The sequence below is a fragment of the Vespa crabro genome, chromosome 18 (assembly GCF_910589235.1).
Source record: "Vespa crabro chromosome 18, iyVesCrab1.2, whole genome shotgun sequence".
NCBI lineage: Eukaryota > Metazoa > Arthropoda > Insecta > Hymenoptera > Vespidae > Vespa > Vespa crabro.
Window position 1 is genome coordinate 3,825,057 of NC_060972.1, and position 7,071 is coordinate 3,832,127.

A 7,071-nucleotide genomic window follows, 5' to 3' on the forward strand; every position below is an offset into this window, starting at 1 on the left:
TAACAACGATAAAGGATAAAATAAAAAGTTTTATTAATCTTTTGAAATTGGATATATATTTTCTACTTACTAATTCATATAAATACTCATACACACACACACACACACACATAAATAGCTTGCTTTCTTTTCTTTCTTAAAAGTTAAAAGTATCGTCTTAATGGTAACCTTGCCGACCATCAGACGAAATCGGTACTGACATTTTCTACCATGGTGAAACGAAAGAAAGGCGATCTATACAAAGACGACGAGACTTTCTCAGGGATCCTGGAAGTGCCTCGAGCGAAAACTTCTGGGCACGTTGGCAAAAAAGTTCTGGCGGCACTTTTACACCACCGACACCGCTAACGTTACCAAAGATAAAGAGAGACGAGAACTCCACCACTTGGATACCTCAAAACGATTAAGAAACGAATCGTGTTTGGCGAAGAAGGACAACATGAAAAGAAAGAAAGTAAGAAAGAAAGATATGAAGAAAAAAGGAGACAGCTCGTAGATCTTTGAAGAAACGGCACCTGTGCAATTTTCCACTGCGAACTTGTGTTAGATCGACCGACGACAATGAATCCTACTAAAAAAAAAACAATCCCTTCCACCTGTTTACATAAGAAATCAAATGATACGGTCTCGACTACAAATTATCTAATTTATCTAATTCATCTGAAGATCATCCTATATCGTAAAACGATTAACTATCGTATATATAGACTCTTATCTATATTAAACGTACAAATATGATTATTATTATTTAAAAAAGAAATCGAAATTATAAAATAATTTTATTTTTATTATATCCGTGTATATTGAAATATCATTTTTAGTATGATTATTATTTAATATACGATATATGAAAATTATTCGTATTATTATTTAAAAATTATTAATTCAAATGATATTAAAATATGTAACTAAATATCACATTTATCTCATTATATTTCTCACGATTATTCTTCTAATTTCAATCTAATTTCGTACATAATCAATATCATTTTCATATCTCGAAGGAACATTATTTTTAAGATTTCTTTTTGTAAATTCTTTGAATGATTCAAAAATTTCATCTTCCAAGAAGATTTGAAAGAAACGATTAAAAGATATTTATAAGCAAGAAAATTAAAGGGACATTCTCGTGAGATAATTTTTTTGTTTTTTTTTTTTTTATAAGGAGCAATGATTTCCCTTAATTTCGCAGAAACCGAGAAGGCGTTCTAGCGCGACCGAGCGGAGAAAACGAATTTAAGAGTTGGAATCAACCTGATATATCCAGCTGCAAAAGGTTGACGAATCAACGATGAAAACGTTCTCTCCATCCGATCCGATCCGACCTTGCTGAAAGTTTTATTTAACGGTAGCTCGTTCTTCGATCGCTTCTTTCTTCCTTTCTCCAAAGAACGGTGTCTGCACTTCATAAAGTTAGTTGCAGTTACATTTTTTTGCTAAACTTCTGACCGCGACCTCGATGTTTTTCTTCTCTCTCTCTCTCTCTCTCTCTCTCTCTTTCTCTCTTTTCTTTTTTTTTTTTATGGAAACGTTAATCGAATCGTATGCTATCATTGTACAATAAAATATCGTTGATGATCTATAACGATCAATGAAATTCACTCTCGATCGGTGGAATTGTCTAAAAAATTTTTTATACGAACTATCAATATATTTCTAATTTTGTCAAATTTATATTAATACGTCCAAATAAATAATATAATACAAATATATTATTTTGTTTTTAAATTGTAAATAAATTTAATTTACACGATAAAATATTAATATATACATATATACATACATACATATTATTAATTTGTTAAACTTATTCTACAGATATTAAAATTGAAATAAAAACTATGAGGTGTTTCGATTTATCGATTTAGAATCTGTAATACTTATATATGTATATAAGTACCTATGTAGATATTATTCTAAACTAAACATAGATACCATTTAAATATTTATAGATAGCTCAAAGCCGGTTTCTACGAGATTTCAGTCGATACTACAAAGTTGGTTCGCATGTTTTCTCTCCTTATTCCTCTTATAGTCTTCTCCTTAGCATACGTCCTTTGTCGTCCTGACCGTGATCCTTGCAACCTCATTCCTCGTTTTCAACCTCGACACGGAGGATGTGGGAGCGGTACTTTGGTCGTTGACTGCGCGACTTTAACCGTGGGAGTTAATATCCTTTCACGGATCTTAAGGATGCTTTACGATCTCAAAAGGTCTCCGGCCTTGTTTCGACTCGACTAATGATCGAAAATCAACTGAATAAGGACTTAAAAATTGTTAAATACTATTGTTAATTTATCTATTATTTGTCATATATATATTTATCGTGATCGAAAGAAAATTGATCTATCCGTAAAAATTACATGATATATTTTATATCATTAATATTTTATCGATAATGATTTATACTTCGTTTGAATCCTTTTCACATAAGTTCACATAAAATCGTGTTAGTTGATCTGTAATTTGCAAATTTTTCCACGAATATTGTTAAATTAATTATTGTCGAAAAATTAGAATGGCTCTCAACATGATGATTATGACAATTTTAAATAGTAATATGAAATTCTAATAAATATATATATATATATATATATATATATATATATATATATGTATGTAGAATGTAGAAATAATTTAAAAATCATAATAAATATGTGCGATACGAGAAAATTGAGAAAAAGATAAGAAACGATTAATGAGAAGAGTAAAAATTGTTAAAATTTCAAAACTACTTGAGATGAAAATATTTGAAAATCTTTTAATAAATAATATTTCGGAAAGAATAGAAAAGACGATTCGAATATCTCTTGTTCCGTCTTTGCCAATCGTACGAATGTAGTTCCGAGAATGTCGTCTAAAGGTCGGCTATGACGCACTCACCTGAATGAAATTCGAGGTGAATGGTTGTCCGCTGAAGTCACTTACGCTTCTCTGACTCACTTTACGTCAATGAAAGCAGAGAGAAGCAGTACCACGAATTAATATGCGCGAACATGACCAAGACTGCGTCTCTTTTTCTCTTCTCCCACTCTCTTTCTCCCTTTCCCTCTTTCTTTCTCTTCTCTTTCTCATCGTCATCCTTTAATGTTCGTCGTCATTCTCTATGTTTATATCCGTGACGCGTTAATGATCACGAGACGAAAGTTCATAATTTTCCATTTCTTTTCTTATTGTTATTTTTTACTTTTATTTTCATTTTTGTTTTTTTCTTGTTTTTTTTTCTTGTTTTTTTTCTTGGTTTTTTTTTTTTTTTTTTTTTTTTTTTTATTCAAGCTAGTATTCGATTTATTTCAAGAAATGTTTTTCATCCATTTCATCGTTCGATTGTCTATAAAAAAAAAAAAAAAAAAAAAAAAAAGAAAAAAAATACGATGCATCTTTTATTCTTTATTTACAATAGCATTTGATTTATTTCAATAAATTATTTACACAAATTTCATCGTTCGATAGTCCATACAAAATGCATAAAATGCATTCGACATATATAATGCAATGAACAAAACATGCAATTTTTTTTTTCTTCTTTCGTATCGTACAAAATAATATAATATGTAGAATGGGCATAGACATTTGTGAGATTGTTATCGTAAAATAATAATTGTAGAAAAAGATGAAGAAAGGAAATAAGAAATAATTCCATTAGGGACAATTTTTTTGTAAATCCTTTTCAATGGTGTCTTCTATAAATATGAAACAAGGAAGAAACGTTCAAGCAAATAAAATGAACATAATCGAGAGATGCATCAGCATCACCGCTTCGAATAATCATTAACGTCCTCGCTAATGACCGCCGAGAGATAAATTACTCTGTAATAATAATCCGAAGAACGCGGGACAGCTTCGTTACAAGGCCGAAACCAATTTACAATTTTCTTTCGACGCATTCAATTAGTTAAATGCTTTCAAGAAAGTGTAAGAGCGCTACCATGATTTTTGTTATCGTCGAGAACACACGAGCATGCACCCGGTTGCATCGTTTATTGCACCGACGTATTTACGTACATTATACACCAAAAATTACAATATGTCAAGAAATTAATTTTATTATATCAAAAATAATATCATTAGCCAAAATTAAGGTAACATTCAAAAACTTAATTAAAAATTCATTAAAATACTGATTGAAGATGAAAATTAATTAAAATAAAAATTCTACTCACTAAGGAATATTACAAATTCGAATGAAAAAAAAAAGGAAAAAAAAAAAAGAAAAAAAAAGAAAAAAAAGAGAAGAAAAAGAAAGAGAGAAAAAAAATTTGAATTCGCGAAGAAATAAAGAGGAAAGATGAAAAGATTAAGGTGATCATCACGGAAAAAGGAGAGTCGAGAAACTTAACGGCACGTATAGTTGTCAAACGTGACGATAATCGCGAACGACTAATGAACGAAGAAATATATATATATATATATATACATATATACATATATATATATATATATGCGTGACTATGTTTGTATGTATGTGTGTGCGTTCATGTGGATCTCTCTTTCTCTTTCTTTTTATTTCTGTTTTATTCTCAACCCTTTGATCGTTCGTTCGTTTTGGCGTCATCCTATGACCGCAGTCGGCACGCATTGACTCACGTGCGTGGGCAAAGGTATGCGAGGCGCATACGATGCACGACGTGAAATGCGATACACGTGCGCGCGCGCACACACATACACACAACACATACACATAACGAAAGAAGGAACGAACGATCGACCGACCGACCGAGCTTTGTGGGCCAGCGTTAAATCCGCCTATGTGCTAACTCGACTCGATGACGCCACCCGCTTGTATTAGCAACGAACGGTGTCGAGGACATACGAATAATAAACAAAAATCATTCGATATCAAACTTAAAAAGAGAAAAAAAAAAAGAGAAATTAAAAATCAGAAAGTTTATAATTTGATTTTGTTATTGTTGTTGTTGTTGTCGTTGTTGTTGCTGTTGTTGCTGTTGCTGTTGTTGCTGTTGCTGTTGCTGTTGTTGTTGTTATGATTGTTGCTGTTGTCGTAATAAAAATTTTTCACAATATAGAATATATAGTGTGCGACAATAATTAAAAGACAATAATAATCAACTCCAATTACTTGTACAATCTAATCCAGATTTAATTATACATACAAATTGTACAAATATATATATACAATTACGAAGAATTTTTTAATTTTCATTTTTTCTGTAAAATATTATACATTCGATAAAAATTTCTTCCTTATCTTATATTAGATTGTACTAGATTTATATCTGACAGATTCTTATAAATTTCACATACTATATTACTTTCACGTTTATTAGATGGTAATTATAAAAAAAAAAAAAGAAAAAAAAAGAAAAAAGGAAAAAGAAAAAAGAAACCAAAAAACAAACAAACAAAAAAAACGAAACCGCTTGTAGAAAATCAAGTTCCAGATACGAAAGTATACTTATCGATGATATTAAAGTAATGAAGTGTTATACCGCTACTATTAATACTTGATCGAGGTGAAAACTAATGAAAGCCTTTCGAATTTTCTCATAAACTCGGAAGAAACTCTTAGATCCCCAGGGCATTCAGATACTTTTACGTTAACGACGAAAACGTCATGATTAACGTTCTCTCGATGATTAACTCATGCCTGAAGCAAAGAATATATAAATGAATTCATCGAATGAGAGAAAAAGAGAGAGAGAGAGAGAGAGAAAGAGAGAGACGAACGGAAATTACTTAAATTTCTATATTTTTTTTCATACTTGTTACTCGTCATTTTTAGGTCAATATTAGTTTCGCAATTATATACCACAAGCAAACGATTAAAAGGAAATCATATTAGAAACATCATTAACATTTTACTATAATTTGATATAATTTCTCTTGATGGGATAATTTAATCGATAATAAAATAAACTATATGAAATATCATTCGAATATTTCAAAATCTTTCTGTCAATTTTAATAATCATATCTATTTTGAATATTTTCATTGTGAATAATGGAAAGAGCTCTAATTTTAAATGATCGGCATGAGTTCCGAAGTGAAGATAGGGTTGCAGAATTTTAGGCGCTTCGTTGGACACGATAAATCGAGAACTTTCAAATATAAAATATAATTCGATTGAAAAGAAACAAAAAGATGAAATATGACGATATATGATAATAAAATAAACCAAAAAAAAAAAAAAGAAAAAAAAAAACAAGAAAGAAAATGTAAAACATTTGTTATAAATAACATTAGAAAATTATAATTCGATGATAAATCGTAAAGAAACGTACGTAAAGATCGACAAAGTGATCCATAACGACTTATGACAATTCTCATTCTGAAGTCGTAGGCGTGAGCAATTTTCCAGTTCATCCAACAATTCTCTCGGACTCCTACACGATCTCGACGAGTGACTCGTTGCGTCGACGTTTGCCTCGCCTTTGTATTTAACCATAGCGGCGTGACCGAGAAATGCACACGTCAACTTTATACACTCGTTGTTGCACTCTGCAATTAAATTGACCGCTAAAAATATTCATTTATATGTGCCCGTGCTTTCATCTTTCACAAATATTTTAACGATAGCTCTCTTCTCACTTTTGACTCATCTAAATTGAAATCGAAATCTGAATAAAGTTTACGATTTAAAGATCTAAGATCGTCACATCAGACAGATCACGTCAGTGAAATTTTCTATGATTGTTTGTAATCGAAAAAAAAAAAGAAAGAAAAAACAATTAATAATCAATATTATCACGATCATATGAAATAACATTTATATAATAATAATCGAGAATTATAAAAACTATAATATTCCTGATACTTGTGACAACAACGAGCAAAGATACTCGAGATATTCTGTTCCTTTCATTCCAAAATTGTCGAATTAAGATAAAGGAAAAAAAGAGAGGAAAAGAAAAAAAAATAAAAAAAAAAAAAAAAAAAAAAGAAAAAAGAGTATGAAAAATTCATCGTATGAAAAGTAATCAACTAATCCTAATCTGTAAGACCAAGGACGCCGGCTAGTTTCTTATTACATTTACGTGCCTCCAAACAAGTTTTCAAAGTTGAAAGGGGAAAATTCAATGGCTCCGATGTAACTAACTAAGATCGGAAGG